Source organism: Podarcis pityusensis (genome assembly GCF_964106645.2).
Source record: "Podarcis pityusensis genome assembly, chromosome: 16".
NCBI lineage: Eukaryota > Metazoa > Chordata > Lepidosauria > Squamata > Lacertidae > Podarcis > Podarcis pityusensis.
Window position 1 is genome coordinate 41,561,191 of NC_138041.1, and position 12,729 is coordinate 41,573,919.

Here is a 12,729-nt window from a genome sequence, read left to right on the forward strand (position 1 = left end):
TCTACACATTCATCGATGCCAGACCTGGAACCTTCTTATAGTACTGTCCAATCAAGAGAAGAGGTGCCTTTCCCAACCTTCTCAAATAGCCCACTCGCCCAGCTTGATCCCTCATTGCGGAGTATCATGGATTCAACAGCAAGACCAGTGTCGGAACTAATTGAAGATCCAACAGGCCACATAAATCAAGTAGCCCAAAAGACCAATAGCAGGCCACAGAGAGACCAAACTTCTGACGAGATAGCTGGACCACACCGGGTGGCCCACCAAACTCTTTTGGAAAAGGGGTCCTCCCCAGCTCAAGGTCCTACACCTAGTAGATCGAGTGGCCAAGTTCCACAGTCAGATAACCTTGTAAATCCTCCCACTCAGCTTTTACGAGAGGTTTGTCGTCAGAGGAAGATAACTGATTTCTTTATCGGCTCCCCTCTGCCCGTATTAAAGCTGAGCCAACCTTCCGAATGACAGTCAGTTGGAGGAACGAGGAAACCCCAGCCTTCAATATTAAGTTGGAACATTGCTGGATGGAAAAGTAAAAAATTAGATCCAGAATTCCAAAAATATATTAATTCCTTTCTTATCATACTATTACAAGAAACTTGGGTGGAGGAGGAAATTGAGCTAAATGGCTTTGAGTTTATATGTCTGCCTGCTAGCCCGTCAACGAATGGTGGCCGCCCTAAAGGTGGCCTTACAATTGGTATCTCCCTTAAACTTCGGGCTAAACTTTCACTAGTGCATGCATTACCGCCTTATGCTATTACCGGACTGATCTCTGGTGGAAACTTCTCTTTATTGGTTACAAATGTCTATTTCCCCCCGGGAGGGTTAGCAGCTGATCTTACTTCTAGATGGGAATCCCTAGAGGATTTTTTACTTTCTTGTTATCTTAAATATCCTAATGTCCCCTCCATTACTGGAGGCGATTTTAACGCTCGGATAGCCTCAAATCGGGAGGCTCTTATAAAGTCCAAATGGTGGGTTGACCCCGGCGCTCAAACTTACGATCTAGTATATACCCCCACTAGAATATCAAAGGATGTAAAAGTCAATAAGGCGGGAGTGTTGCTTTATCAGATGACTTTACGCCTTAATTTAATTATATTAAATGGCAGGTGTCCTCCAGATATACCAGGAGAGTTCACCCACCTGGGGTTAAAATCAAACAGTGTTCTCGACTATGTATTGGTTTCCCGGGATCTATTTTTGAATGTCACCTCTTTTAAAATTGATAATGCTCAATTTAGTGACCACCTTCCCCTGACAACCAAGCTATGTGTTGACTGGCAGTTGCTCGAGCGCTCCCACCCAATCCCGGTGATTGTGGAGTCGTCCACTAAAATAAAGGGGACTAGATGGTCCCCTGCCCTCGCCCATAGATATACGGATTTTATCCGAGAAAAGTTTCTTGGGGATCAGCCGGACATAGGAATAGTCCCGCGTGACCCTATTACCTGTATGAATTCTTTTTCTTGCCTGATAGAAATTTTAACTCGCTTTTTTACTTCTCCATCCTATGGAGTTAAAAATGATTATTTTAAATTTGGCGCCCCTTGGTTCAACTCCGCTTGTAAACTTGCCAGACTCCATCTACATACAATATATAATGACTATAAACTTTCTGGAGCTCCGGCCTTACCTCCTTCTTATTCCCTGGCTAAAAAAGCGTACAAACAGGCCCAGAAATTGGCCAAACGGGAGTGGCATTTAAATCGCTGGCAGAATATAATTTCTGCCTCAAAATCTCATAACTCCCGGAAATTTTGGTCCTTAATAAAGGGAAGAAACACAAAATATCCCTTAACGGTGATCCCGGCCCCTACATGGGAGCAGTTCCTGAGAAAATATTTCTCAGTGGCAGAAGCTCCGTCCACTCACTGGAGACCTTCTAACCCCCTTCCCGTCTGGCCCAATACCGACCCTGCTGAAATCCTAGAATTGATAGCTGAACTGAAAACTGGTAAGGCCCCTGGGCCAGATTTGGTCCCTGTTGAGGCTATAAAGCTACATTCTGCATGGTGGGCAGGGATTTTAGCTAAAACGTTTGACGCAATAAATGCCACGGGCTTAATACCAGGAACGTGGAAGGAGGCCATTATAATTCCTATCTACAAAAAAGGCCCTCCCGGCGACCCAGGGAATTACCGGAATATCAGTCTGCTATCGTCCATTGGGAAAATATATGCCCGTTTTTTGCTGGCAAGGTTGATGAAGTGGTCAGTTGAGGCTGACCTGATTGGGCATGAGCAAGCTGGATTTAGATTAAACCGATCCACAACAGACCAGGCAATTATTCTTTATCACTTAGCCCGGAAATACTCAACACCTCGACGGGGCCAACTTTGCGCAGCCTTCATAGATTTGAAAGCTGCGTTTGATAGTATTCCGAGGAAATTACTATGGGATAAACTTGCCGGTTGGGGAATAGAAAGAAGGCTCCTGTGGCTTATCTCCCAACTTCATGCCGGGTCCGTGGCCAGGGTGAGATTATCCCCTGCTGGTGACCTAACTAACCCAGTGCCAGTAAACAAGGGTGTACGCCAGGGTTGTATTTTAGCGCCACTTCTTTTTAACTTATTTATTAGTGATATGAGGAACCCATTAGCCGACTCACAAAAATTTATCCACACCCCTCGTATAGCAGATTATCGTTGTCCTTTACTTCTCTACGCAGATGATGCAGTACTACTCTCTTACTCCAGAGTGGGTTTAAGGAGGGCACTAAAGATTTTTGCGACATACTGCCATTCTAATCATCTGTCTATCAACCACACCAAGTCCAAAGTACTGATATTTTCAAGGAGTCGAAAACTTTATCCATGGAAATTGGAGGGCAAGAAAATTGAACAAGTACATAAATTTAAATATTTAGGAATTTATTTTCAATATAATTTAGGGTGGAAAGCGCACGTTGAATACCTTCAAAACAAGACAAAAGCCCTATCACACTCCCTCCTCCGTTTTTTCTACTCTGAGGGGGCCTTATTCATCCCTGCGGCCTTGAAAGTGTATAGCATCAAAGTGATGGCCACAATGGCCTATGCTGCACCTTTATGGGCTGCCTTTGCTAACCTCTCACCTTTAGAGTCGCTTCAAAGCCAATTCTTACGCCGACTTCTAAAATTACCAACATGCGTAAGTAATGCGGCTATTCGCTTAGAAATGAAGATCCCCTCAGTGGAGTTAGTTTTATGGAGGAGAGTTTTGATTTATTGGATATCCCTATGGCATAAACTCCCGAACCACTATCTCATTCAATGCATGTGGCGGGATGACTTCACAAATTTGTGGTCAGGAAAAATCCATGCCAAATTGCTGTCCTATGAGATCTCGCCCACTGAATTGCTCAAACTGGATCTAAATGTGGCAAAAAGGTGTATAAATCAAAGGCTGGATGATGTGGAGCTATACCAAAATTTCTTAGCAGGTGGTGGAGCCTGCTCGCCGTTAAATTTCGGCATAACCCCAATCTACCGTGCTCCGTCTTACTTAACATCGCTTATGACCGCGTCTCACCGTTATGCCTTCATTAGAGCTAGGTTCAATGTTTTTCCAACAAACGTGCTGAGACATAGATTCACTAAGGGCCAAGTCTCTTCAATGTGTGCTTGTGAAATGAAAACATCGGAATCTCTACATCATGTTATGTTTATCTGCCCTATGTACAGTTCAGCTCGTGCTAGTATACTAAACTCCATAATCCAGCCTATGGCTGATAAACCAGTAGATTTACAGCTTGCCTGGGTTCTTCAAGATGTGGATCCTTATATTACCCTTCAGGTTGCTAAATTCCTAACAGCCGTCCTCTCGTACAAGAGACGGAATGGAATGTTAGCTGATTATTGATATAAGAATTTTTTATAATGACATCAGATATTGATTTTAGCGTAGTGCCTAAATTTTTAATCTTAATCTTAATCTTAATCTTAAATTTTTCTTTTGAATTGTTAATATCTGTTCTTGTGTGCTGTGAGCTGTATTGTATTGCTTATGGCTTGTGCGAGTCCGCTGTTTTATTCGATTTGTTTTGTTGTGTTGTGTTTTATGGTGGGCGTAAAGCCGAATAAACATTTTGAATAATCCTTTAAAGTTACAAAAGTCCATAGTCCAGTTCAAAATGGAGTGAGCTCCCTGGAGGAGAGCTCATAGACATCCTAGCCCATTGCAGGTAAGAAGAAGAGTGTGTAGTGGCAGGAAGAAGTACGGTAAATATTACATTTCTACTATTCCTCTTCCCACCACAAAAGTTTAGAGGATATGATATCATAGAGTTCCCTACTTGTGATCATGTATTTGTGATTTGGCTGCAGATTCTCCCACAGACTTCTGGTACTTAAACTGAGCCATTTGGGTCGGACAGATCTGACCCAAGGACAGAGCCAGAGGGCAGCGTGTTCCAAGAAGTTCTCGTGAAGCAGTTCAGTTCCCAATTCCTGGAAACCTTCTTAGAGAGAAGATGCTCCTAAACCCACCACAGCATCCCCACAGGAGAGCTCGGGCAGGCACCAGCGTTGTGGGATAATAATTGCTCAGGATCCAGCCTCTGCCTATGCAGAGAAAATTTCACTCAGCACCATAGCTGTCAACTTTTCCCTTTTCTTGTGAGGAATCCTATTCGGAATAAGGGAATTTCCCTTTAAAAAAGGGAAAAGTTGGCAGCTATGCTCAGCACATGCCAGCCAGAGGCCAGCAACCACGAAGGTGGTCCAAGGGACAGATTCCTGACATTTAGTTCTTCAACAGCATCTGGGCCTCTCCAGCTCTGTAACATCCCCTTCTTTTGGGGAACACCCCCCCCCCCCAAATTTTGTGGCATGTTTATTTTGGGACCTCCTAAGGGAAAACAGGACCATCACAGCTTCTTCACAAACTACATTTCCCAGGATTCTTTGGGGAAAGTTATGACTGCAAAAGTGGCACACAAATGCTTTAAGTGTATGGTATGGATGCAGCGCATGGTGTTCTTTTCTGAGTATAGTTTGGTATCAAGGCTAAACTGCCATCCCATGCTGCAGAGAGCTTGGCAAAGAGCCTTTCAGCCGCACCCTTGAGCAAGTTGCTCTGCCATTTCCTTGACAACTCCTCTCCTGGAGACCATGTAAGGAAGTGCTCCTTACTCAGAAACATCCCCATGTCGCATCCAGTCTTTTGTTCAACAGGTTAAAAGGAGCACAGGGTGCATTTTATTTCATTTCACAAAATGTGCATACCACTTGCTAGAGCAAAATACCTCTAAGTGGTTTACAAGACAATGCACATGCAAAAAAGGAGACTAAGATGGACAGGAGTTTCTTCAAAGTGAAATGTTACTGAAAGCACAGAGGCCAGCCATCCTAGTGAGCAACAACTAACATGGGAGACCTGGGGGGGGGGGGGGCTGCATGAACAACTCTCGGGTGAGCTCTGATTTCAAATGATTTCAAAGAGAGATGGATGGGAAATGGAAGGAGGGACAAGCTGTCAGGCTTGCAGGGAGATCCACTCAGGAGGGCTAGAGACCAGAATGAGCTGAGGTTTGCAACAGAAGTCAATAACAACAAGAGGGGTTCTTCTTTGGTTTTGCCCAGAGCAAGAGGTAGAACAATGAAGTGGCTGACCCACTATGAGGAGAAGATGGAGAAATGTTAGCAGAGGCAGAGTGAAGGCAGAGCAAGCTAGATGCTGACTCTGGCCTTACTCTTCTCTGCCACAGAGGAAACTGCTCAACCAGGCAAAAGCAGCTCAAAGGATGCAGAGAGGGAGGTGCAGCCCAAGGCAGGCGAGGAGGTGGCTTGAGAACACCTGGCCACTCTCAAGGTCTTCAGGGCCTGATGCCTGGCGTCCTGGGGTAGCAAAAGGAGCTTGCAGAAAGACCAGGCACAGGCAGGTCACTATGGTCTGCAAATTGGGTCCTTTAGACTGTGCCACAACCTACAGCAACCCATCTGCTAGGACGCCAGGCATGGGGGGGGGGGGTTGGGAGCTTCTCCCCCATGACACAAACACACAAGGGGGAATGCTCTCCCAGTTGAGATCAGGCAAACACCAACTATGGCGCATTCTGACCATCAGTGGAAGACATATCTTTTTGTCTCCAACCCCAAACCCCTGGGAACTGTAGTTTACCCCTCACAGAGCTGCAGTGCCCAGCACCTTTACAAATTATAGTTCCCAGTATTCTTTGGGGAAGCAAAGTTCTTCACATGTATGGTGTGTACACGGACTGGGACATATTTACTGATGACTGTTGGTTTTCACCAAGTATTGTTGCATTTTCATGGTGTGAACAGTTTTGGCATTTCCTGTGTGGTATAAACAGACCTGTTTTAAAAAATAAATAAATAACTGTAATATCAGAGTCTCATTTTTGAAAAGGTGAAGCACTGCTGGACTGAAGGTGGGGAAATGCTGTTTCCGTCTTCAAAAATGTAGGGTGGGTTAGGGATCCAGGCAACTCACCAGGCAGCCAGTTTGATGTTGGTACCAGAAAAGGTTCTAGAATGGATCACAAACAAGTCAAGCCAGATGAGATTTCTTGCCCTTTTGGGAAGTGCTTCTAGCCTGGTAGAGCCAGGGGACGCTTTGGGCACTGCACACCTCAGTTTCAGCAAGGCAGGCAACAAAGTCCCAGTCCCCCCAAGACAGCCTTGCGTTGTGTGTGCCGCGTAGGCCAAAGCCATCTTGATTGCCTGCCATTCCTTCCATGGCAGTGGATGGGGCTGGATTTTATCCCAGGCCTGGCAATGGGGCAGCATCCCCTTCTGCACCTAAGGCAAGTGCCCCAGCTGTTGTCTGATTATATTTCTTACCTGCCCTTCTGCATGAGGTCCCAGGATGTGTGATGGCATCTTAAAACACAATACAATGAAACGGCAGTCCTACGAAGCCCACCCATAATGTAGGGGCTACAGGCACCCAGCAACAGCCCCACTGCTCTGTCCGCCAGCGTAAGGGCACAACTTAGCACCTGGCACCCGAGCCCACTGCCTCCCTCTGCTTCTGCTACTGGGAGGTGGACTGGGCATCAGTAGCAAACTGATGGGCTGTACCCAAAGGATTCTCACTGATGGGTCCTCACCAGCCGATTATTAATTCCTAACCCGCGCTAGCAAGTTTCTTTATATAGCAGAGTTACATTCCCCTTCTTACGCAGCAGAAAACTGGTTGCAAACTCGTGTGAGTCTCTTAAGACAACAAACAATTCAATTTGGCTTGCCCAGATTGAGATATATTCTATTATTCCTGCTAAGACCCCTTTGATCCCTCCTAAAAGAATAAAGACACCACAGTCTTATTCATAAGTAACAAAGTTTTATTCACGATCAGGCAGAGCACAGTGTGATCCCTGGAGGCAGGCTGCAGGCTGAAAGTTACAAACATGTACAAACAGGTTTGCCCCATATGGGAGATAACCTGGGGAACTGTTGGGAAGAGGGTCTAGGGGTAGTAGTTAGCCTCAAGCTAAACATGAGTCTTAGCTGCCCACTGAAAGTGATACACATAGGAGAATGTGCAGAGTGCCTTGCCCGGGTGTCCAATGCTGCTTCCCCCAACCTGAAGTGAGTGTTAAGAGTTCTAGGTCAGGGGGAATAACTCCCAGGTAGGCTGAAGCCCAGGCCCTTTTCTTTGCTTCACCCATTCCTTTCCTCTGAGTCTGAGTGATGCTTTGGCAGACCCCCCTCCCTGGGCTTTTCTTTTGAAAGTATGGGGCACATTTAACCCCACAAGTGTCTGGAAATGGTCATGTTTATGTCTGCAGTTTTTTTATAAAAAGTCAACAGGTGTGGGCAATTTCCTTAATCAGGTCCCATTTCAATCCTCCCTCAATTGGTGCCTTTGCAGAGGCTCTCTGGCCCCACCCTGCAATTCCACAAGCATCCCTCCTGCAGCTGGGGCTCATTAGAGGGGCAAGATGTGCAGGAATCCAGAGCTGGCATTTTATATCCGCTTTAGCCACCAGAGCTGCAGCCTGAGTCAACATTATCAGGCTCTTCACCTTGACCCCAAGACCTCTTTTCTGGCCAGTCATAATCAGAGCATTAGCCCCTTTCTTAAGGATCCCAGCATGAACTCTGCCATTTTCAAAGCAGCCACACATCATGCCAAGGTCTCTCCACCCATATGCGTAGCAGGATTCATGTTAAGGGGGGCAGAATATCAGTTAGTTATCTTTATTGAATTTCTTGACTGGGGGGCAGCTGGCCCCCTGGACCACGACCGTGACATGACCTAAATAGCTCCTTCCTAGCCAGTCACTGCCAGTCTGACCCCAAAGCATAGGTGTGAAGGGGGACTGCCCTGAGGGGCATCACTTTATATTTGCTCTGAACCACACTAGTAAATTTACTGCCCATTCACCCACTTTGCAGAGATCCTTTTTCTTTGAACAATTGGGCATCATCAGCAAACCTGGCTACTTCACCACTCACTCCAAACTCCAAATCATTTATGAACCAGATAAAAGGCACAGGTCGCCATACCAAGCCTTGTGGGATCTTCCATGCCTCCATTTATTCCATCTCTCTGTCTCCTGTTCTTTAAGCAGTTACGGACTCCAAGGAGGACCTCTCCTCTGATCCCATGACTGTTAAGCTCACTTATGGCAGACCCCAACCCAGGGCAGGCATTAGGCTAACAGGCCTGCAATTTCCTTTTGCACAGATGGGGGCACACTAGCTCCTTTCCAGTACTTTGACACACAGGCTGGTCTTAGGGATCAGCTGCACATTTTTGTTACGATATCAGCAATTTCACATTTGACTTTAAAAACTCTTTGGTGGATGCCGGTTGGACCCAGTGATTTGGACCCAGTGATTTGCCCACTTTTAATTTGTCAATTTGGGACGCGGGTGGCGCTGTAGGTAAAACCTCAGTGCCTAGGACTTGTCAATCGTATGGTCGGCGGTTCGAATCCCCACGGCGGGGTGAGCTCCCGCCGTTCGGTCCCAGCTCCTGCCCACCTAGCAGTTCGAAAGCACTCTTAAGTGCAAGTAGATAAATAGGTACCGCTTTATAGCGGGAAGGTAAAAGGCGTTTCCGTGTGCTGCGCTGGTGCTGGCTCGCCAGAGCAGCTTCGTCACGCTGGCCACGTGACCCGGAAGTGTCTCCGGACAGCGCTGGCCCCCGGCCTCTTAAGTGAGATGGGCGCACAACCCTAGAGTCGGACACAACTGGCCCATACGGGCAGGGGTACCTTTACCTTTACCTTTACCTTAATTTGTCAATAAGCACTAGAACTTGTCATCTATATTAGCCTCAGTTCCCCAGACTCCCTTCCTGTGAAAGTTGACAGTTCAGGCTCTGGGATCTCCCCTATATTCTCCATTGCGAAGACAGATGCAAAAAATTCGCTCAGCTTCTCTGCAATCTCCTTTTACTCCTTTAGCACCCCTTTGACTCCCTTGTCATCCAAGACTCAAACTGCCTCCCTAGCTAGTTTTGGGCTGGGCTAGAAGCTAAGCCAGATCACTGTTTTGGTCTGATCCAGAAATACAAAGGGCTTAGCCACACTTCCTCTCATCCCTCTGCAAGTGGTGGGGCTGCAACTGTTGCGCTCAGCTCCTGCCTGTGGACTTCCTCCTGGAGCATTTGGCTGGCCACTGGGCTAGACCTGCCTCCTTTGGCCTGACCCAGCTGGCGTAGGGCTTATGAAAGCATTACAAGAGGCATGTGGGGAGCCTCCTGCCAAATTTGGTCCATGAGGCCATTTCCTCCAAACTGCACACCCCCACTATCCAGATGTGGGGAAGGGAGAGATGCAGCTGGGTCACCTGCCTGGCTGAATTACCTGTGGGGAAACGCAATGGTGCTGCTGATCCTTGTGACAAGCAGGGCTGATGTTACTGCCCACCAGCTCAACGCTGCTGGATTGGCAGGGTGACTTGGGAGCCCAAGTGCACAGCTAGCCCCACCTGCTGTGGCTCCCAAGGGCCTGACCCCCAGTCGGCTGCCAGGCACTTGCAAAGCCCAGGGCAAAGGACTTTGGGCCGGTGGGACAACCCACCATTCCATTCTCCACTGTCATCATGATGTCAGGTGACTGACTGTTAAAGCTGGGTTGCTGTGTCAAAAACAATCCCTTGCCCCATGTTTCAATAAAATCTCCTGGCTGGGGCTGGCTGAGCCAAGGCACCCCCTCTCCCTTGCTTGCAGACTCATGCCAAGGGCCGGAAGAGAGCTGGGGTTCAGCACCCCTGGCAGTGAGCACAGTGGCTGGTGGGGTTGACAGAATTGCCTCCCAGGCCACAGATTTCCACTTTTTATCCTCTGTCCAAGCAAAGCAAGTTTCAGCAACATTTTTATACTGCTAATTGCTTCCACTGCTACATTTTAAATGCATGCAGTTCCATTAACTGTGGGCAGGAGGGACCAGCTAACCTTTCAAAGGGTATTTTTATCCACTCTCCAAATGGCATAGGCAGGGCTCACCCCCAGAACTTGTTTTGCCTGTTGGCCCTTAGTGCTAGCGTGGAGGAAGCCACAGTGCCTCTGAGGATGTGCAGAGTCCTCTTTCCTCACCTCAGGGTAAGCACAGGTTGCAGAGAGCTGGACTGGGCACCTTTTCCAAATCAGGCTTTGCAGGTAGAGGGTGAAAGCAGTTAGGGAAATAGCTGTGCAAAGGTATGTCCAATTTCACCAATGTGTGCAGAGGGGATGCTGGGAGTGCCTGGTGCCAGGAAAGAACAGGAGGTGGGGGACTAGTCAGGTGACATGTGCAGGGAATGGAGGGGCAGTGGAAAGATTCCCAAGCCTCACCCCCCTTTGAGAAGAGGAGTGAGGCATGCTAGTGGTACCTTGTGGAGCTCCACCCCTTGTTCCTCATTAGCTCCTGGGGGCAGAGTTTTTGCCTGGAAGATCTCCCAGCCTTCATCACGGAGCCAGGAGTCTTCATCCAGGCTGGAGCTGCTCCCTTCTGAGGAGAGGTTGCAAAATTTGGGACTTCTTAGTTCAGAGGGAAAAGACAAGCAGGTGTATAAAATCATGCACCTTGTGGAGAAAGGGGCTGTGGAGATGTTTTATATGAAACCATAGGGCCATCCATGCAGCCAAATGTTAGAAGATACAGGACAGATGGATGGGTGGGAGGGAGGGACCACTTGACACAGTGCTGCTCCCACAAGATCTAGGAACACCTTTAAAGCAGAATCAGGGAGAAGGTGGCCAATGGCACACAACACACAAGGGCTGTTTTCCCCCTCCACTGTCAGGAGGTGGTGGACTCTCCTTCCCTGAAGGATTTTAAACACAGGTTGGATGGCCATCTGTGAAGGATTCTTTAGCTGCGGTTCCTGCATTGAAGAGGGTTGGACTAGATGACCCTTGGGGTCCTTTCCAACGCTACAGTTCTATGATTCTAATGCCAGTTGCTGGGAATCACAAGTGAGGAGAGCAGTGCTGCTGGTGCCCTCGGGTCCTGCTTGTGCACTTCTCATGGGGCATCTGGATGGTCACTATGAAAACAGGCTGCTTAATGGCCATGGGGTGAGGAGCAGGAGGACTTCACGGGGCTTCCAGTCCTCAGTGCATGATCTGGCCTGAGGGGAGGACCTGAAGCTCCTCCCCCCCCCACCTCTTGCTTGGGCTCCAAGACCAGGCTAGATGTCCACTGGGTGGCCCTTGTAGCGCATGGCTCCCTGAAGTGCTGAACTGGCCAGCCCACCATCTTGCCAGAGCATCCCCAAGTCTTGCACATCACCAAATGCTTTCCATTTAAATGCAAATTTTGACTTTTTCCCTCTGTAGTGCGGAGAATTTTTCACACTGGAATGAGGGTCATGATAATAATTTATCCACAGGCCTCTTTCTACAATTACTGTTTGTACAAGGAAAGTGTTTATCCTTCCGCAGTCAGACACAGGGTGCTCACTGAAGCCACCTGGGCAAGGAGCCAAGACCCTCACTGATGCCTCCAGAACAGGAGAAGCCCATGGAAGGGATGGAAGAGGTGCCTGCAGGGGGTGGAGCTTTGGGCTGCCTGCTGAGCCCCACCAGCTGAGGAGCAGAGCGCTTTGGTGGGACGGGCACCTTCTCCTGCCAGAAGGCTTGAGGAGAGCTCCTTGGCTGAACTCCATAGTTCACAGAAGAATCGGCGGGGAGGGGGTCCTTAAAGAGGGACAAATGTATTGTGGTTGAGAAAGCTTTGATGGTTGTGTCACCTCTCCCTCTTCATGATGTTGCTGTTGTTTAAAACTGAGCTTCCAGTCCTTCCGAAGGTCACCAGCCCTTGAGGTTATAGGTCTCCTCTCTTGCCTTGCAGGGGACTCCCAGCTTGCTCAAGGGACTCAAGCCAACCCCAAACACCTGGTGGGGCTTCAGCCAGTCGTGTTTCACAGGAGTCCATGCTGAACCACCGCCCCCCCCCCAAGAGGCCTTACATGTGAGCAAACTCCAATACAGACTCTAACTGAATTTATTTATTTGCTTATTTGAGGTATTTTTCTTTTTTCTCTTGAAGCAATACCCTGTGTGTGTTGTGGCAGTATTTATTCTATTATTTTATTTATTACATTTATATACCACCTTTATCTTCCCAGGAGCTGAAGGTGGTGAAAAGGATTGTCATTGTTGCTGCTGCTTCAGATGTACTCTTGATGGGTCTCTGCTCCTATAGTTTCTCCCCCCCCCCCTTTGTTGATAGGCAACTGAGGCTGACACAAAGGCTCATGGCTCAATGGCACAGCGCCTACCTTGCCAGCAAAGGTCCCGACTTCAATCCCCAGATGGCATCTCCAGGTAGGGCTGGGAGAGACC